Here is a 20,662-nt window from a genome sequence, read left to right on the forward strand (position 1 = left end):
GTCAGGGGCTTGGTGCGGGCGTGTCAGGGTTGTGCTTTGATTATGCCTTTAGCCTGTGGGCGTGTCAGGGGCTTGGCGGGGGCGTGTCAGGGTTGTGCTTTGATTATGCCTTTAGCCTGGGGGCGTGTCAGGGGCTTGGCGGGGGCGTGTCAGGGTTGTGCTTTGATTATGCCTTTAGCCTGGGGGAGTGTCAGGGGCTTGGCGGGGGCATGTCAGGATTGTGCTTTGATAATGCCTTTAGCCTGGGGGCGTGTCAGGGTTATGCTTTGATTATGCCCTTAGCATGGGGGCGTGTCAGGGGCTTGGCGGGGGCATGTCAGGATTGTGCTTTGATTATGCCTTTAGCCTGGGGGCGTGTCAGGGGCTTGGCAGGGGAGTGTCAGGGTTGTGCTTTGATTATGCCTTTAGCCTGGGGGCGTGTCAGGGGCTTGGCAGGGGAGTGTCAGGGTTGTGCTTTGATTATGCCTTTAGCCTGGGGGCGTGTCAGGGGCTTGGCGGGGGCGTGTCAGGGTTGTGCTTTGATTATGCCTTTAGCCTGGGGGTGTGTCAGGGGCTTGGCGGGGGCGTGTCAGGGTTGTGCTTTGATTATGCCTTTAGCCTGGGGGCGTGTCAGGGGCTTGTCGGGGGCGTGTCAGGGTTGTGCTTTGATTATGCCTTTAGCCTGGGGGTGTGTCAGGGGCTTGGCGGGGGCATGTCAGGGTTGTGCTTTGATTATGCCTTTAGCCTGGGGGCGTGTCAGGGGCTTGGCGGGGGCATGTCAGGATTGTGCTTTGATTATGCCTTTAGCCTGGGGGCGTGTCAGGGGCTTGGCAGGGGAGTGTCAGGGTTGTGCTTTGATTGTGCCTTTAGCCTGGGGGCGTGTCAGGGGCTTGGCGGGGGCGTGTCAGGGTTGTGCTTTGATTATGCCTTTAGCCTGTCAGGGGCTTGGTGGGGGCGTGTCAGGGTTGTGCTTTGATTATGCCCTTAGCATGGGGGCGTGTCAGGGGCTTGGTGGGGGCGTGTCAGGGTTGTGCTTTGATTATGCCTATAGCCTGGGGGGCGTGTCAGGGTTGTGCTTTGATTATGCCTTTAGCCTGGGGGCGTGTCAGGGGCTTGGTGGGGGTGCGGCAGGGTTGTGGTTCAATTATGCCTTTAGCCTGGGGGGCATGTCAGGGGCTTGGTGGGGGCGTGTCAGGGTTGTGCTTTGATTATGCCTTTAGCCTGTGGGCGTGTCAGGGGCTTGGCGGGGGCGTGTCAGGGTTGTGCTTTGATTATGCCTTTAGCCAGGGGCGTGTCAGGGGCTTGGCGGGGGCATGTCAGGGTTGTGCTTTGATTATGCCTTTAGCCTGGGGGTGTGTCAGGGGCTTGGCGGGGGCGTGTCAGGGTTATGCTTTGATTATGCCTTTAGCCTGGGGGCGTGGCGGGGGCTTGGCGGGGGCGTGTCAGGGTTGTGCTTTGATTATGCCTTTAGCCTGGGGGCGTGTCAGGGGAGTGTCAGGGTTGTGCTTTGATTATGCCTTTAGCCTGTGGGCGTGTCAGGGGCTTGGCGGGGGCGTGTTAGGGTTGTGCTTTGATTATGCCTTTAGCCTGTGGGCGTGTCAGGGGCTTGGCGGGGGCGTGTCAGGGTTGTGCTTTGATTATGCCTTTAGCCTGGGGGCGTGTCAGGGGCTTGGTGGGGGCGTGTCAGGGTTGTGCTTTGATTATGCCCTTAGCATGGGGTCGTGTCAGGGGCTTGGCGGGGGCGTGTCAGGGTTGTGCTTTGATTATGCCTATAGCCTGGGGGGCGTGTCAGGGTTGTGCTTTGATTATGCCTTTAGCCTGGGGGCGTGTCAGGGGCTTGGTGGGGGTGTGGCAGGGTTGTGGTTCAATTATGCCTTTAGCCTGGGGGCGTGTCAGGGGCTTGGTGGGGGCGTGTCAGGGTTATGCTTTGATTATGCCTTTATGCTGTGGGCGTGTCAGGGGCTTGGCGGGGGCGTGTCAGGGTTGTGCTTTGATTATGCCTTTAGCCTGGGGGCGTGTCAGGGGCTTGGCGGGGGCGTGTCAGGGTTGTGCTTTGATTATGCCTTTAGCCTGAGGGTGTGTCAGGGGCTTGGCGGGGGCGTGTCAGGGTTATGCTTTGATTATGCCTTTAGCCTGGGGGCTTGGCGGGGGCGTGTCAGGGTTGTGCTTTGATTATGCCTTTAGCCTGGGGGCGTGTCAGGGGCTTGGCGGGGGCGTGTCAAGGTTGTGCTTTGATTATGCCTTTAGCCTGGGGGCGTGTCAGGGGCTTGGTGGGGGCGTGTCAGGGTTGTGCTTTGATTATGCCCTTAGCATGGGGGCGTGTCAGGGGCTTGGTGGGGGCGTGTCAGGGTTGTGCTTTGATTATGCCTATAGCCTGGGGGGCGTGTCAGGGTTGTGCTTTGATTATGCCTTTAGCCTGGGGGCGTGTCAGGGGCTTGGTGGGGGTGCGGCAGGGTTGTGGTTCAATTATGCCTTTAGCCTGGGAGGCATGTCAGGGGCTTGGCGGGGGCGTGTCAGGGTTGTGCTTTGATTATGCCTTTAGCCTGGGGGCGTGTCAGGGGCTTGGCGGGGGCATGTCAGGGTTGTGCTTTGATTATGCCTTTAGCCTGGGGGTGTGTCAGGGGCTTGGCGGGGGCATGTCAGGGTTATGCTTTGATTATGCCTTTAGCCTGGGGGCGTGTCGGGGGCTTGGCGGGGGCGTGTCAGGGTTGTGCTTTGATTATGCCTTTAGCCTGGGGGCGTGTCAGGGAGTGTCAGGGTTGTGCTTTGATTATGCCTTTAGCCCGTGGGCGTGTCAGGGGCTTGGCGGGGGCGTGTTAGGGTTGTGCTTTGATTATGCCTTTAGCCTGTGGGCGTGTCAGGGGCTTGGCGGGGGCGTGTCAGGGTTGTGCTTTGATTATGCCTTTAGCCTGGGGGCGTGTCAGGGGCTTGGTGGGGGCGTGTCAGGGTTGTGCTTTGATTATGCCCTTAGCATGGGGTCGTGTCAGGGGCTTGGCGGGGGCGTGTCAGGGTTGTGCTTTGATTATGCCTATAGCCTGGGGGGCGTGTCAGGGTTGTGCTTTGATTATGCCTTTAGCCTGGGGGCGTGTCAGGGGCTTGGTGGGGGTGCGGCAGGGTTGTGGTTCAATTATGCCTTTAGCCTGGGAGGCATGTCAGGGGCTTGGCGGGGGCGTGTCAGGGTTGTGCTTTGATTATGCCTTTAGCCTGGGGGCGTGTCAGGGGCTTGGCGGGGGCATGTCAGGGTTGTGCTTTGATTATGCCTTTAGCCTGGGGGTGTGTCAGGGGCTTGGCGGGGGCATGTCAGGGTTATGCTTTGATTATGCCTTTAGCCTGGGGGCGTGTCGGGGGCTTGGCGGGGGCGTGTCAGGGTTGTGCTTTGATTATGCCTTTAGCCTGGGGGCGTGTCAGGGAGTGTCAGGGTTGTGCTTTGATTATGCCTTTAGCCCGTGGGCGTGTCAGGGGCTTGGCGGGGGCGTGTTAGGGTTGTGCTTTGATTATGCCTTTAGCCTGTGGGCGTGTCAGGGGCTTGGCGGGGGCGTGTCAGGGTTGTGCTTTGATTATGCCTTTAGCCTGGGGGCGTGTCAGGGGCTTGGTGGGGGCGTGTCAGGGTTGTGCTTTGATTATGCCCTTAGCATGGGGTCGTGTCAGGGGCTTGGCGGGGGCGTGTCAGGGTTGTGCTTTGATTATGCCTATAGCCTGGGGGGCATGTCAGGGTTGTGCTTTGATTATTCCTTTAGCCTGGGGGCGTGTCAGGGGCTTGGTGGGGGTGTGGCAGGGTTGTGGTTCAATTATGCCTTTAGCCTGGGGGGCATGTCAGGGGCTTGGTGGGGGCGTGTCAGGGTTATGCTTTGATTATGCCTTTAGCCTGTGGGCGTGTCAGGGGCTTGGCAGGGGCGTGTCAGGGTTGTGCTTTGATTATGCCTTTAGCCTGGGGGCGTGTCAGGGGCTTGGCGGGGGCGTGTCAGGGTTGTGCTTTGATTATGCCTTTAGCCTGGGGGTGTGTCAGGGGCTTGGCGGGGGCGTGTCAGGGTTATGCTTTGATTATGCCTTTAGCCTGGGGGCATGTCGGGGGCTTGGCGGGGGCGTGTCAGGGTTGTGCTTTGATTATGCCTTTAGCCTGGGGGCGTGTCAGGGGCTTGGCTGGGGCGTGTCAGGGTTGTGCTTTGATTATGCCTTTAGCCTGGGGGCGTGTCAGGGGCTTGGCGGGGGCGTGTCAGGGTTGTGCTTTGATTATGCCTTTAGCCTGGGGGCGTGTCAGGGGCTTGGTGGGGGCGTGTCAGGGTTGTGCTTTGATTATGCCTATAGCCTGGGGGGCGTGTCAGGGTTGTGCTTTGATTATGCCTTTAGCCTGGGGGCGTGTCAGGGGCTTGGTGGGGGTGTGGCAGGGTTGTGGTTCAATTATGCCTTTAGCCTGGGGGGCATGTCAGGGGCTTGGTGGGGGCGTGTCAGGGTTATGCTTTGATTATGCCTTTATCCTGTGGGCGTGTCAGGGGCTTGGCGGGGGCGTGTCAGGGTTGTGCTTTGATTATGCCTTTAGCCTGGGGGCGTGTCAGGGGCTTGGCGGGGGCGTGTCAGGGTTGTGCTTTGATTATGCCTTTAGCCTGGGGGTGTGTCAGGGGCTTGGCGGGGGCGTGTCAGGGTTATGCTTTGATTATGCCTTTAGCCTGGGGGCTTGGCGGGGGCGTGTCAGGGTTGTGCTTTGATTATGCCTTTAGCCTGGGGGCGTGTCAGGGACTTGGCGGGGGCGTGTCAAGGTTGTGCTTTGATTATGCCTTTAGCCTGGGGGCGTGTCAGGGGCTTGGTGGGGGCGTGTCAGGGTTGTGCTTTGATTATGCCCTTAGCATGGGGGCGTGTCAGGGGCTTGGTGGGGGCGTGTCAGGGTTGTGCTTTGATTATGCCTATAGCCTGGGGGGCATGTCAGGGTTGTGCTTTGATTATGCCTTTAGCCTGGGGGCGTGTCAGGGGCTTGGTGGGGGTGCGGCAGGGTTGTGGTTCAATTATGCCTTTAGCCTGGGAGGCATGTCAGGGGCTTGGCGGTGGCGTGTCAGGGTTGTGCTTTGATTATGCCTTTAGCCTGGGGGCGTGTCAGGGGCTTGGCGGGGGCATGTCAGGGTTGTGCTTTGATTATGCCTTTAGCCTGGGGGCGTGTCAGGGGCTTGGCGGGGGCGTGTCAGGGTTGTGCTTTGATTATGCCTTTAGCCTGGGGGCGTGTCAGGGGAGTGTCAGGGTTGTGCTTTGATTATGCCTTTAGCCTGTGGGCGTGTCAGGGGCTTGGCGGGGGCGTGTTAGGGTTGTGCTTTGATTATGCCTTTAGCCTGTGGGCGTGTCAGGGGCTTGGCGGGGGCGTGTCAGGGTTGTGCTTTGATTATGCCTTTAGCCTGGGGTCGTGTCAGGGGCTTGGCGTGGGCGTGTCAGGGTTGTGCTTTGATTATGCCTATAGCCTGGGGGGCGTGTCAGGGTTGTGCTTTGATTATGCCTTTAGCCTGGGGGCGTGTCAGGGGCTTGGTGGGGGTGTGGCAGGGTTATGCTTTTATTATGCCTTTAGCCTGTGGGCGTGTCAGGGGCTTGGCGGGGGCGTGTCAGGGTTGTGCTTTGATTATGCCTTTAGCCTGGGGGCGTGTCAGGGGCTTGGCGGGGGCGTGTCAGGGTTGTGCTTTGATTATGCCTATAGCCTGGGGGGCGTGTCAGGGTTGTGCTTTGATTATGCCTTTAGCCTGGGGGCGTGTCAGGGGCTTGGTGGGGGTGCGGCAGGGTTGTGGTTCAATTATGCCTTTAGCCTGGGAGGCATGTCAGGGGCTTGGCAGGGGCGTGTCAGGGTTGTGCTTTGATTATGCCTTTAGCCTGGGGGCGTGTCAGGGGCTTGGCGGGGGCATGTCAGGGTTGTGCTTTGATTATGCCTTTAGCCTGGGGGTGTGTCAGGGGCTTGGCGGGGGCGTGTCAGGGTTATGCTTTGATTATGCCTTTAGCCTGGGGGCGTGTCGCGGGCTTGGCGGGGGCGTGTCAGGGTTGTGCTTTGATTATGCCTTTAGCCTGGGGGCGTGTCAGGGAGTGTCAGGGTTGTGCTTTGATTATGCCTTTAGCCTGTGGGCGTGTCAGGGGCTTGGCGGGGGCGTGTCAGGGTTGTGCTTTGATTATGCCTTTAGCCTGTGGGCGTGTCAGGGGCTTGGCGGGGGCGTGTCAGGGTTGTGCTTTGATTATGCCTTTAGCCTGGGGGCGTGTCAGGGGCTTGGTGGGGGCGTGTCAGGGTTGTGCTTTGATTATGCCCTTAGCCTGGGGGCGTGTCAGGGGCTTGGCGGGGGCGTGTCAGGGTTGTGCTTTGATTATGCCTTTAGCCTGTGGGCGTGTCAGGGGCTTGGCAGGGGAGTGTCAGGGTTGTGGTTCGATTACGCCATTAGACTGGAGGAGTGGCAGGGACATGTTCCACTTACATTACATAGTCATGGGGTCATGCTACTTCAACTCCTTCCCAACTTGAATGGCCTGTCCTGAAGTTACTTTTGTTCAGTGGTAACTGGGTAGTCCAGTGGCTCGGGTACTTACCCGGCGTGTGGTTGATGCTAGTTCAACTCCTCCCCCAGGTTGCTGAGGAAGGACTCGAATGGCCCGTTCTGAAGTAAAGCGCCAGCTGCTGGACTCAGAGGTGTTCTCCTGGGGTGCTTGGGCCCCTTGACTCTGTCTTTTTTTCTGCTGAAGCCGGTCCATTTACTTGCATTACATAGTCACAGGGCCAATAAGGCAACCAGCAGCGCGCTGTAGTCGGGGGCTTGTGCTGCGTGCCCAGAATGTGGGCGGTTGGGGTTCAAAGCCCCTTCCTTCTTGCTGAGATGGGATGTGAACCTTGATCTCCTGCCTCCCCGCTGAATGGCCTGAGTGCCGGGCTAGGCGGCTTTCCCATGTGGGGACTCTCTCTGTCTTTTCTGTTGAAGGAGGGTCACTTTGGTGACATAGTCATTGGGCCAGAGCCCCAGCCAGCCGGTTGGCTTAGTGCGGTGGTTAGAGCCCGTGCCCAGTGGTTGGCAGGTTGGCGGTTCCCATCCCCTTTCTTCTTGAAGAGAAGGGAGTTGTGCACTTAGCTCTCAACTGAACGGCTTAAGTGCCAGGCTGGGATGTGGGGGCTCCCTCTCTTTTCTGCTGAAGATGGGCCACTGGCAGTAAACAGCACTTGAGAATTGGGCCCCCACTTCCCTGTGGCTCCCTCGGTAGTCCCGTGGTTTGGCTCCTTGTTCCCAAACCAGTGAGTGGCCGGTTCAAGACCTCTGGTCCTTGAGAAGGGATAGCCCCTTAATTTCTTATCGCTCAAGCGTTCCACTTTAACTACATATTAACCGGGGCAAAGGAAGCTCTTGTGTACTTCTCTGGTATAGGAGTTAGGGTGCGTGCTTGCACTGGGGCCTGGCGCGGGTTCAGCTCCCTTCCGGGTAGGTTAAAACAGCGTGGGCATCTCAATCTCTTACCGCTCAAGCGTTCCACTTTAACTATATATTAACCGGGGCAAAGGACGTTCTCAAGTCCCTCTATGGTATGGAGGTTAGAGTGCACAGTTGCAGTGGGTCCTGACCCCAGTTCAGATCCCTTCTGGGTAGGTTAAGATGGGAGGGGTGTCTCAATCTCTTACTGCTCAACCGTTCCACTTTAACTATATATTAACTGGGGCAAAAGAGGCTTTCAAGTCCCTCTATGGTGTGGAGGTTAGGGTGCGCACTTGTAGTGGGCCCTGACCCCGGTTCAGATCCCTTCTGGGTAGGTTAAGTTGGGTTGGGCGTCTCAATCTCTTACTGCTCAACCGTTCCACTTTAACTATATATTAACCAGGGCAAGGAAAGCGCTTGTGTCCCTCTATAGTATGGGGGTTATGGTGCTCGCTTGGATTGTGAGTTACCTGGGTTCAAGTCCCCACTCTACTGAGCAGGAGGACCTCTAGTGGGTAAGAGGAGACACCCCTAGCTGAGGAAGAGGCAGGTAGGAGGACTGGTGGGGGAAGAGAGGTAGCAAGGCAGGTGGGGGGGAGAGAGAGGAAGGAGACCCCCCCCAGTGGAGGAAGAGGCAGGTGGCAGGCAGGTAGGGGAGAGAGGCAGGCAGGAGACCCCCCCAGAAGAGACAGGTAGCAAGGGTGGGGGGAGAGAGGCAGGCAGGAAACCCCCCCCAGTGGAGGAAGAGGCAGGTGGCAGGCAGGTAGGGGAGAGAGGCAGGCAGGAGACCCCCCCAGAAGAGACAGGTAGCAAGGGGGGGGGGAGAGAGGCAGGCAGGAGACCCCCCCCAAGAAGAGGCAGGCAGGTAGCGGCGGGGGGGGGATAGAGAGAGGCAGGCAAGTAGCAGGTGGGGGCTAGAGAGAGGCAGGCAGGAGACCCCCCCCCCCCCGGGAAGAGGCAGGCAAGTAGCAGGGGGGGGCTAGAGAGAGGCAGGTAGCGGGGGGGGCTAGAGAGAGGCAGGTAGTGGAAGAGGGGTCTGTCAGGCAAGAAGGAGACCCCCTTAAAGAGGTTGGTATACAGGCACTCCTATATAGAGAAGTACCAAGTTCTTTAGGGGGGTCTCCTTCTTGCCTCACAGACCCCCCCACCTCTTCCACTACCTGCCTCTCTCTAGCCCCCCCTGCTTTCTGCCTGCCTCTTCCAGGGGGGTCTCCTGCCTGCCTCTCGCCCCCCCCCTGCTGCTACCTGCCTGCCTCTTCCAGGGGGGTCTCCTGCCTGCCTCTCTCTATCCCCCCCCTGCTGCTACCTGCCTCTTCCAGGGGGGAGTCTCCTGCCTGCCTCTCTCACCCACCCCCTGCTACCTGCCTCTCTCTATCCCCCCCCCAGCTACCTGCCTGCCTCTCTCTATCCCCCCCCCACTACCTGCCTGCCTCTCTCTAGCCCCCCCCCTCCGCTACCTGCCTGCCTCTCTTCCCCCCACCTTGCTACCTGCCTCTTCTAGGGGGGGTCTCCTGCCTGCCTCTCTCCCCTACCTGCCTCTTCCTCCACTGGGGGGGTCTCCTTCCTCTCTCTCCCCCCCACCTGCCTTGCTACCTCTCCTCCCCCACCAGCCCTCCTACCTGCCTCTTCCTCAGCTAGGGGTGTCTCCTCTTACCCAGTAGAGGTCCTCCTGTCCAGTAGAGCGGGGACTTGAACCCAGGTAACTCACAATCCAAGCGAGCACCATAACCCCCATACTATAGAGGGACACAAGCGCTTTCCTTGCCCCGGTTAATATATAGTTAAAGTGGAACGCTTGAGCAGTAAGAGATTGAGACGCCCACCCCATCTTGACCTACTCAGAAGGGATCTGAACTGGGGTCAGCCCCCAGTGCAAGCACCCACCCTAACCCCTATACCACAGCAGGACTCAAAACTCTCCTTTGCCCCAGTTAATATATAGTTAAAGTGGAACGCTTGAGCCGTAAGAGATTGAGACACCTGCACCATCTCAACCTACCCAGAAGGGATCTGAACCAGGGTCAGGGCCCACTTCAAGGGCGCACCCTAACCTCCATACCATAGAGGGACTTGAGAATGTCCTTTGCCCCGGTTAGTATATAGTTAAAGTGGAACGCTTGAGCAGTAAGAGATTGAGACGCCCACGCTGTTTTAACCTACCCGGAAGGGAGCTGAACCCGCGCAAGGCCCCAGTGCAAGCACGCACCCTAACCCCTATACCAGAGAAGGACACAAGAGCTTCCTTTGCCCCGGTTAATATATAGTTAAAGTGGAACGCTTGAGCGATAAGAAATTAAGGGGCCATCCCTTCTCAAGGACCAGAGGTCTTGAACCGGCCACTCACCGGTTTGGGGACAAGGAGCCAAACCACGGGACTACCGAGGGAGCCACAGGGAAGTGGGGGCCCAATTCTCATGTGCTGTTTACTGCCAGTGGCCCATCTTCAGCAGAAAAGAGAGGGAGCCCCCACATCCCAGCCCAGCACTTAGGCCTTTCAGTTGAGAGCTAAGTGCTCAACTCCCTTCTCTTCAAGAAGAAAGCGGATGGGAACTATCAACCTCCCAGCTACTGGGCACACGCGCCAACCACTGCACTAACCCAACCAGCCCGCTGGGGCTCTGGCCCAATGACTATGTCACCAAATTGACCCTCCTTCAACAGAAAAGACAGAGAGAGTCCCCACCTGGGAAAGCTGCCTAGCCCGGCACTCAGGCCATTCAGCGGAGAGGCAGGAGATCACAGTTCACATCCCATCTCAGGAAGAAGGAAGGGGCTTTGAACCCCAACCGCCCACATGCTGGGCATGCAGCACAAGCCCCTGACTACAGCCTGCTGCTGGGTGTGTGGCTGGCCCAGTGACTATGTAATGCAAGTAAATGGACCAGCTTCAGCAGAAAAAAAGAAAGAGTCAAGGGGCCCAAGCGCCCCAGGAGAACATCTCTGAGTCCAGCAGCTGGCGCTTTGCTGCAGAACAGGCCATTCAAGTCCTTCCAGCCCTGCACCCCTTGAACTGCCTGCAGCCAGACTCTACCTCCAGCCAGCCCCTGCGCTGCCTCCAGCCAGCCCCAGGTCCACTGGTGCCCTGCCGTTCCCAGGGCAGTAACCCTGCAGGGAGCAGCTGGGACCCACATATGTGCACATCCTAGGATGACCTGACAGCAAGTGTGAAAAATCGGGCCAGGGATAATAGGATCCTATATAAGAAAAAGACCCAAAAATTGGGACTGTCCTTAGAAAACCAGGGCAGCTGGTCACCCTAGCACACCCCCAGGGAGTGGCGGGGCCCCACACATGTAAAATGGAGCTCATGTCTGGTTCAGGCCCATCTTTTTAAAAAAGAACTTGAGGTCGAATTAACAGACAGCCATATGTTCTCGGACACGTCAGGCTTTTTGGTTCTTAAATCACCATCCGGGAGGAAAATACGGACGTATGGTAGCCCTATTGGTACAAAAAACACATACTGTGGCACATCCCTTAAATCACAACTTTTTATAGGGAACTGATTGCTAAGCAATGAAAGGCTTTTTTTTTTTAGTCATACCTGCTGGGGCCCCGCTGAAAATGTTTGAATTGGGCCCCACACGTCTTAAAGCCGGCCCTGCCCTACAGTGAAGCGTGAATGGACGGGGCTCATCGCACACAGAGTGGGGGGGGCACATTGGGCAGAGGGGTACAAATAAGGGTGTGGCAGGGGACTAGTCAGCCCACACATGGGGAAGGGCATGGATGGCGGCAGGCTCAGAGGTGTGGTCTGAGGATGACACGAGGCCCCCAGGATGTTTCAAGGGTGTGAGCTGAGTGTACACGGGCTTGGCAGGGGCCTGTATCAAGGCTGATGTGAGCACACAAGGGTGTCAGGGATATGATGGGGGCATGTTTCAAGGCTGCATGTCAGGGCCATGGCGGGAGGGCTTCCTCAAGTCTGGGGCGGGGGGGTGTATTGCGGCTGCTTCAAACCTATAGAGGTGTAGTGGGCAAGTGTCAGCGGGTGTGTTACGATGATGGCTCGAGCCTATGCAGGCATGGCAGGGGCTTGGTGAGAGTGTGCCAGGGTGTAATGGAGTTGTGTCAGTGGCTTAGCCAGGATGCCTAGAGCCTATGGGGGCATCGTAGCGGGTGTGTTTTTTGATGATGCATCTACCCTATGGGGGTGTGGCGGGGGCGTGTCAGGATTGTGCTTTGATTATGCCTTTAGCCTGGGGGCGTGGCAGGGGCTTGGCAGGGGCGTGTCAGGGTTGTGCTTTATGCCTTTAGCCTGGGGGGCGTGTCAGGGGCTTGGCAGGGGCGTGTCAGGGGCTTGGCGGGGGCGTGTCAGGGTTGTGCTTTGATTATGCCTTTAGCCTGGGGGGCGTGTCAGGGGCTTGGCAGGGGCGTGTCAGGGGCTTGGCGGGGCGTGTCAGGGTTGTGCTTTGATTATGCCTTTAGCCTGGGGGCGTGGCTGGGGCTTGGCAGGGGCGTGTCAGGGTTGTGCTTTATGCCTTTAGCCTGGGGGCGTGTCAGGGGCTTGGCAGGGGCGTGTCAGGGTTGTGCTTTGATTATGCCTTTAGCCTGGGGGGCGTGTCAGGGGCTTGGCAGGGGAGTGTCAGGGGCTTGGCGGGGGCGTGTCAGGGTTGTGCTTTGATTATGCCTTTAGCCTGGGGGGCGTGTCAGGGGCTTGGCAGAGGAGTGTCAGGATTGTGCTTTGATTATGCCTTTAGCCTGGGGGCGTGTCAGGGGCTTGGCAGGGGAGTGTCAGGGGCTTGGCGGGGGCGTGTCAGGGTTGTGCTTTGATTATGCCTTTAGCCTGGGGGGCGTGTCAGGGGCTTGGCAGGGGCGTGTCAGGGGCTTGGCGGGGGCGTGTCAGGGTTGTGCTTTGATTATGCCTTTAGCCTGGGGGCGTGTCAGGGGCTTGGCAGGGGAGTGTCAGGGGCTTGGCGGGGGCGTGTCAGGGTTGTGCTTTGATTATGCCTTTAGCCTGGGGGCGTGTCAGGGGCTTGGCAGGGGCGTGTCAGGGTTGTGCTTTATGCCTTTAGCCTGGGGGGCGTGTCAGGGGCTTGGCAGGGGCGTGTCAGGGTTGAGCTTTGATTATGCCTTTAGCCTGGGGACGTGTCAGGGGCTTGGCGGGGGCGTGTCAGGGTTGTGCTTTGATTATGCCTTTAGCCTGGGGGCGTGTCAGGGGCTTGGCGGGGGCGTGTCAGGGTTGCGCTTTGTTTATGCCTTTAGCCTGAGGGTGTGTCAGGGGCTTGGCAGGGGCGTGTCAGGGTTGCGCTTTGTTTATGCCTTTAGCCTGGGGGCGTGTCAGGGGCTTGGCAGGGGCGTGTCAGGGTTGTGCTTTGATTATGCCTTTAGCCTGGGGGCGTGTCAGGGTTGTGGTTCGATTATGCCATCAGACTGGAGGAGTGGCAGGGACATGTTCCACTTACATTACATAGTCATGGGGCCATGCTACTTCAACTCCTTCCCAACTTGAATGGCCTGTCCTGAAGTTACTTTTATTCAGTAGTAACTGGGTAGTCCAGTGGCTCGGGTACTTACCCGGCGTGTGGTTGACGCTAGTTCAACTCCTCCCCCAGGTTGCTGAGGAAGGATTCGAATGGCCCGTTCTGAAGTAAAGCACCAGCTGCTGGACTCAGAGGTGTTTGCTTGGGCCCCTTGACTCTGTCTTTTTTTCTGCTGAAGCCGGTCCATTTACTTGCATTACATAGTCACAGGGCCAATAAGGCAACCAGCAGCGCGCTGTAGTCGGGGGCTTGTGCTGCGTGCCCAGCATGTGGGCGGTTGAGGTTCAAAGCCCCTTCATTCTTGCTGAGACGGGATGTGAACCTTGATCTCCTGCCTCTCCGCTGAATGGCCTGAGTGCCGGGCTAGGCGCCTTTCCCATGTGGGGACTCTCTCTGTCTTTTCTGTTGAAGGAGGGTCACTTTGGTGACATAGTCATTGGGCCAGAACCCCAGCCAGCCAGTTGGGTTAGTGCGGTGGTTGGAGCATGTGCCCAGTGGTTGGCAGGTTGGCGGTTCCCATCCCCTTTCTTCTTGAAGAGAAGGGAGTTGTGCACTTAGCTCTCAACTGAACGGCCTAAGTGCCGGGCTGGGATGTGGGGGCTCCCTCTCTTTTCTGCTGAAGATGGGCCACTGGCAGTAAATAGCACATGAGAATTGGGCCCCCACTTCCCTGTGGCTCCCTCGGTAGTCCCGTGGTTTGGCTGCTTGCCCCTAAACCAGTGAGTGGTGGGTTCAAGACCTCTGGTCCTTGAGAAGGGATGGCCCCTTAATTTCTTATCGCTCAAGCGTTCCACTTTAACTATCTATTAACCGGGTCAAAAGAGACTCTGAAGTCCCTCTGTGGTGTGGGGGTTAGGGTGCATGCTTGCAGTGGGGGCTCACCTGGGTTCAGATCCCTTCTGGGTAGGTTGAGATGGTGCAAGTGTCTCAATCTCTTACCGCTCAAGCGTTCCACTTTAACTATATATTAACCGGGGCAAGGTAAGCTTCTGTGTCCCTCTATAGTATGGGGGTTATGGTGCTTGCTTGGATTGTGAGTTACCTGGGTTCAAGTCCCCACTCTACTGGGCAGGAGGACCTTTAGTGGGTAAGAGAAGACACTCCTGGAAGAGGCAGGTAGGAGGGCTGGTGGGGGTGAGAGGTAGCAAGCAAGGCAGGTGGTGGGGGGAGAGAGAGGCAGGAGACCCCCCCAGTGGAGGAAGAGGCAGGTAGGGGAGAGAGGCAGGAGACCCCCCCAGAAGAGGTAGGCAGGTAGCAGAGGGGGGGGAGGAGAGAGACAGGTAGGAGACCCCCCCGCCCCCCCAGAAGAGGTAGGCAGGTAGCAGAGGGGGGGGAGAGAGAGACAGGTAGGAGACCCACCCCCCCCAGAAGAGGTAGGCAGGTTGGGGGGGGGGGGGAGAGAGAGACAGGTAGGAGACCCCCCCCCCCCAGAAGAGGTAGGCAGGTAGCGGGGGGGGGGGGGAGAGAGAGAGACAGGTAGGAGCCCCCCCCGCCCCCCCAGAAGAGGTAGGCAGGTAGCAGGGGGGGGGAGAGAGAGACAGGTAGGAGACCCACCCCCCCCCCCCCCAAGAGGGAGGCAGGTAGCGGGGGGGGGGGGAGAGAGAGACAGGTAGGAGACCCACCCCCCCCCCCCCCAGAAGAGGTAGGCAGGTAGCAGAGGGGGGGGGAGAGAGAGACAGGTAGGAGACGCACCCCCCCCAGAAGAGGTAGGCAGGTAGTGGAAAGGGGTGAGGCAGGGTGCAAGAGGAGAAGGACCTCTCCTAAAGAGGTGCTCTCCTATATAGAGCAGTACCCACCTCTATAAGGGGGATTTCCTTCTCCTCTTGCTCACTGCACACCCCCCCCCACTACCTGCCTCTCTCTCCCCCCCTCTGCTGCCTGCCTCTTCCAGGGGGGGTCTCCTGCCTGCCTCTCTCTCTCCCCCCCTCTGCTACCTGCCTGCCTCTTCTGGGGGGGGGTTGTCTCCTGCCTGCCTCTCTCTCCCCCCCTCTGCTACCTGCCTGCCTCTCTCCCCCCCTGCTACCTGCCTCTTCTGCGGGGGTCTCATGCCTCTCTTCCCTACCTGCCTCTTCCTCCACTGGGGGGGTCTCCTTCCTCTCTCTCCCCCCCACCTGCCTTGCTTGCTACCTCTCTCCACCCACAGGCCCTCCTACCTGCCTCAGCTACAGGGCATCTCCTCTCACCCCCACCAGCCCTCCTACCTGCCTCTTCCTCAGCTAGGGGTGTCTCCTCTTACCCACTAGAGGTCCTCCTGCCCAGTAGAGCGGGGACTTGAACCCAGGTAACTCACAATCCAAGCGAGCACCATAACCCCCATACTATAGAGGGACACAAGCGCTTATCTTGCCCCGGTTAATATATAGTTAAAGTGGAACGCTCGAGCAATAAGAGATTGAGACGCCCACCCCATCTTAACCTACCCAGAAGGGATCTGAACCAGGGTCAGGACCCACTGCAAGTGTGCACCCTAACCCCCACACCATAGAGGAACTTGAGAGCTTGCTTTGCCCCAGTTAATATATAGTTAAAGTGGAACGCTTGAGCGATAAGAGATTGAGACGCCCACACTGTTTTAACCTACCCGGAAGGGAGCTGAACCGGCGTCAGCCCCCAGTGCAAGCACGCACCCTAACCCCTATACCAGAGAAGGATACAAGAGCTTCCTTTGCCCCGGTTAATATATGGTTAAAGTGAAATGCTTGCGAGGCAAGAGATCAAGGGGCCATCCCTTCTCAAGGACCAGAGGTCTTGAACCCACCACTCACTGGTTTAGGGGCAAGGAGCCAAACCACGGGACTACCGAGGGAGCCACAGGGAGCTTAGCACCCAATTCTCATGTACTATTTACTGCCAGTGGCCCATCTTCAGCAGAAAAGAGAGGGAGCCCCCACATCCCAGACCGGCACTTAGGCCGTTCAGTTGAGAGCTAAGTGCTCAACTCCCTTCTCTTCAAGAAGAAAGGGGATGGGAACTGCCAACCTGCCGACCACTGGGCACACGCGCCAACCCCCGCACTAGCCCAACCGGCTGGCTGGGTTTCTGGCCCAATGACTATGTCACCAAAGTGACCCTCCTTCAACAGAAAAGACAGAGAGAGCCCCCACATGGGAAAGCCTCCTAGCCCGGCACTCAGGCCATTCAGCGGAGAGGCAGGAGATCAAGGTTCACATCCCGTCTCAGCAAGAAGGAAGGGGCTTTGAACCCCAACCGCCCACATGCTGGGCACACAGCACAAGCCCCTGACTACAGCGCGCTGCGGGGTGCTTAGTTGGCCCCGTGACTATGTAATGCAAGTAAATGGACCAGCTTCAGCAGAAAAAAAGAAAGAGTCAAGGGGCTCAAGCGCCCCAGGAGAACACCTCTGAGTCCAGCAGCTGGCGCTTTGCTGCAGAACAGGCCATTCGAGTCCTTCCTCAGCAAGCTGGGGGAGGAGTTGAACTAGCGTCAACCACATGCCAGGTAAGTACCCGAGCCACTGGACTACAGAGGGGTGTGTGCAGTATCTGTGCCCAGTTACTACTGAAGGAAAGTGGCACAGCCTCCATGCGCTACAACCGGCAAGCCCCCTCAGGCTCTCCTTCCCTTCGGCGCCGGGGCTCGCGCTCGAGACTGCAGGGCCCTCTTCGACTCCCTGCTCGTCAGGCGGGGAGAAGGAAATTGACCCAGCGTCTTCCCCTCCCAACCCGGAACCCCTCAGGTGACTTAGGTGCCTAACCCACTCAGTGTGAGCTGGTTAGGGACCTGCCCAACGCCTCGCAAAACAGCCCAGGGAGAAGGAGGCAGAGGCCTCCCGTGTAACTTTTAGCCTAGTGGTTAGGGGCCTCGCCTGGGATGGGGGTCGGGGGCCGCTTCAGGTTCAGCTGGGGAAAGCGACAGTTAAGGTTGGAGCTGCTAGAGGTCTAGCCAATCTTGGCTCGGGTGCGGAACGTGCTACTCACCCCTTCACGCGACGCAAGACCCAGGGCTCGCCCGCTGGAATTAGTAGGCGGCAGGTTTCACCCAAACCCCAGGCAGTACTTCGCCCCCGCGACGCGCAGTCAGCCTGTGGAACTCGTCGCCAATTGATGTGGGGCAGGCCAAAACCGGAAGTGGGTTCGAAAAAAAGAATGGGAACGTGCGCGGTGAATGGGTCCCTCAGTGGCCGTTAGCCCAGGCGGTCAGAGACGCGGCCCCATGCTCGGGGTGTCCTTAGCCCGCTGCCCGCCAGCTGCCGGGAGGGGCCGACGGGCCGGATCGCTCGATGCTTGGCCTCTTCGGTTCGTTGCCTTTGAAGCAGGTGGCGTTGGCCGCTGTGGGAAGACAGGGTGGTGGGCTAGCTGGCCCATTGGTCTGATGCAATCTACCCGTTCACGCTCCCCTCTGCCTGATGAGCGCAAGGGATTTGCAAAGGACTCACCTACTGCCCGGGTGAATCCCCTAATCATTGGGTCCCGGGCTACAGCGATGGGCGCGCCCTCACTTGAAGCTGTTCCACTTCAATGCCAGGCTGTAGGGCCCAGTTAAAAGCTGTGGCTGCCTCTCTGATTCCCATGGTTAGGCCTCACAGAGGGACCCTGAGGATGGCTCGTTCAAATCCCCTTTCTGCCCGCCTGCCCGGTGGGTTGGGGGGATTTGAAGAGGGCTCTCCTACAGCCTGTCTCCGCTCTGCGATTCCGCAGCATCTAGCGATGGGGGGGGTCTTGTGTTCCCCTCCTCTTGCCCGTGAAGCTGTTCAACTTGAATGAAATATTAGTTGGGCCAAGGACTTCAACACCTTCCTTCCTAGTCCAGCGGTGCGGCTAGCAGTCTGGGGTGTTCCCCCCATGGGTTCAAATCCTCTCTCAGTGTGCAGCAAAGACCTTTGAAAGATATCCTCCGTGGATCTGACTTGCCTCTCATGCAGTGGCAATCAAGGCTGTTGCTTTTTCTTTGCCCGTAGAAGGTCTTCCACGTTAATTAACTATTGTTTGGGCAAAGAGCCTGGCATAGCATCTGCCGTGGTCCAGCGGTTGTGCCACATGTGTGGGATGTGGCTGCTGAGGGTTCAATTCCCCAGGTCTGCTGATGCTCAAAAGGGCTTGAGATGAGCCCCTCAACCCTGGCCTGGTAGCCTTTTGGGTACTGCCATGCGGCGGCTGCGTCTCTCTTACCGGTGGCAGCTGTTCTGCTTTAATTAAATGGCCTTTGGGCCTCCTCCAGTTGCACATCCCTCTGTAGGTTGGTGGTGGTTTGTCTGGGTGCCTGGCCTGGGGGCAGATGTGAGTTTGAATCTTCTTTCAGGTGGGTGGCTGTGTGCGCTCATCTATCTGGGAGTTCCTTCCTTCTTGCCTTTCAAAGCTGTTCTACTTTAATTAAATGGCCTTTGGTCCTCTCCCCAGAACCAGTACCCTCTGTAGCCTGATGGTTGTGCTCTGTGCCTGGGGTGCCGGAGATGTGGGCTCGAATCTCGCCTGGTGTGCGTCCCCTGACCTTCCTGTAATAGCGAGGGGGTTGCCTGTCTCCTTCTTGCCACTTGAAGCTGTTCCACTTGAGTTAAATGTGCTCTGGGCCAGCCCCCCCAGCAACTCTCTCTCTTTAGTCCAGTGGTTAGGATACTCACCCAGGTTGTGGGAGATCCTGGTTCAAATCCCCCAGCTGCCTGTTCAGCAGGGATTTGCACAGGGATTTCCTGCCTCCTAGGTGACTGTCCTTTGCGGTGGGCCATCCTTGTCTGAACCCCCTCTCTTTCTCAAGAGGCCATTGTCTTCTTGGGACTGAGAGGGGATTTGGACAGGGATCGCTCACCAGTGACTCTCCCCCAGGAGCTGGCAGCCCCCAGTTCACACCCCTCAAAAGAGCAGGGGAGTGCCCTGGGGTCTGCCACAACCTGGGTGTGTATCCTGATCATGGTGGACAAGAGAGAGAGGGGGTTTTACTGCTCAGCAGCAAAAGCCCCTTTAATTAAAAGAGCAAGAGGCCCTGTGACAGGCCTCTTGCTCAGCTAGGAGGGGTCTCATCTCACCCACCAGAGGCCCTCCTGTGCCACACAGCAGGGCATTGAACCAGGGCCACCTACAATCCAAGCAAGCACCCTAACCCCTGTACCGTAGAGGGACTTGAAAGCTTCCCTTGCTCCGGTTAATATATAGTTAAAGTGGAACGCTTGAGCGGTAAGAGATTGAGACGCCTGCCCCATCTTAACCTACCTGGAAGGGATCTGAACCGGAATCAGCCCCCACTGCAAGCGCGCACCCTAACCCCCGTACCGGAGAAGGACACAAGAGCCTACCTTGCCCTGGTTAATATATAGTTAAAGTGGAACGCTTGAGCGATAAGAAATGAAGGGGCCATCCCTTCCCAACAAACAGAAAGGGGGAGGGGTCTTGAACCAGCCACTCACCGGTTTGCGGGTAAGGAGCCAAACCACGGGACTACCGAGGGAGCCACAGGGAGGTTAGGGCCCAATTCTCATGTACTATTTACTGCCAGTGGCCCATCTTCAGCAGAAAAGAGAGGGAGCCCCCACATCCCAGCCCGGCACTTAGGCCGTTCAGTTGAGAGCTAAGTGCTCAACTCCCTTCTCTTCAAGAAGAAACAGGATAGGAACCACCAACCTCCCGGCCGCTGGGCACGCACTCCAACCACCGCACTAACCCAACCAGCCGGCTGGGGCTGTGGCCCAATGACTATGTCACCAAAGTGATCCTCCTTCAAGAGGAGGATCATAAAACCCCCATCTCTAGATTTGTGGAATCACAGAGGATAGACAATCTGTGGAGGGGGCCGTGTCAGGATGGTGGTTCAATTAAGCATTTAGCTTCGCAGCCTGTCAGCGTTGGCGTTCAATGATGCCTATCAGGGCATGGGAGGGATGTGGTCAGATTATGCTTGGGGGTGTATCAGCAGCATTTCACGAGGGTTTTTAGCCTCTGGGCATGGCCACAGTGCCAAGCGGGCATGGCAGGGCTAGGGTTCGACTATGCCTCGACTGTGATCTTTGTCTGGAGCAAGATCACTTTCAATACGTATTAGAAATCAACCACGTTTCTCAAAGAAGTGTAGAGAAGGCAGCCCGTGCACGGTCTCGGCAGCGTGAAGCTCTCTTCCCTAGCGCAGCGGTTGCTACCTTCCCTCTTCTCCACCAGCAGGGGCAAAGCCAGCTCTGCTTGCTTCAGCAATTTGCTTTGATGGTAGTAGTCTTGCACGACAGGGAGTGGAAAAGGAAGATGCTTTGAGATGAACTGTGGAAAGAACAAGGTGTTAGGCTGATTTTCCTTTTACTGAGGGAGCCGTGTGTGGGGGGGGAGAGGTGGGAGGGTGCAGAACTCTCATCCTGGAGCAGCAAAAGGGGAAAATCATTCCATATCTTCCACGCCGCCCACACGTAGGGTAAAGGGGTGGTGGCCCAGTATTGGGGCACTATGGCCCCACTCCTCAGCAGCTGCCAGGCATGCTCCTCAGGGCACCCTCAGCTCCCGAAGGAGCTCTGGCAGTCAGCCTGGGAGAAGGAGAGAGTGGCTGCGAGAGGGCAGACATGCAGTACCCGCTGAGGCGGCGCAGTCTGCAGGAGGAAGACTAGGACTATGAGCAAGACTCACCCGGGAGAATGGGCGCCTGACCCCGCGCGCTTGTCCCCTCCCCTTCTCCCTGACTAGGGGGAAGCTCTCCCTGGGTCCAGCTGGAGCTCTGAATTACTGAGACTGTGCCAGCAACTGAAGGGAAGGGAGGAAGTGGCTCAGAGGAGACACCTGCTGGAAGGGGAAGACCTGGGTCCTCCTACCCTTCCCTCTTCTCCCTGACAGATCCTGCAGGACTCCAGGGGCAGGCCCTGAA

The 20,662-nt window shown here is 58.0% G+C and overlaps 1 protein-coding gene and 1 long non-coding RNA gene across 7 annotated transcripts in view; one reads left to right on the plus strand and one right to left on the minus strand.

Moving 5' to 3' along the window:
* The window catches only part of OPCML (opioid binding protein/cell adhesion molecule like), an 823,390-nt gene that overhangs the window by 785,239 nt on the left and 17,489 nt on the right, over positions 1–20,662 (plus strand). The window lies entirely within an intron of this gene.
* The window catches only part of LOC123354654, a 57,044-nt gene continuing 55,981 nt past the window's right edge, over positions 19,600–20,662 (minus strand). For both annotated transcript variants that reach the window (XR_006574801.1, XR_006574802.1), the window contains exon 4: positions 19,600–20,070. This is a non-coding gene — a long non-coding RNA (uncharacterized LOC123354654). The remainder of the gene's footprint in view (positions 20,071–20,662) is intronic.

Source organism: Mauremys mutica, chromosome 22 (assembly GCF_020497125.1).
Source record: "Mauremys mutica isolate MM-2020 ecotype Southern chromosome 22, ASM2049712v1, whole genome shotgun sequence".
Classification (NCBI taxonomy): domain Eukaryota; kingdom Metazoa; phylum Chordata; order Testudines; family Geoemydidae; genus Mauremys; species Mauremys mutica.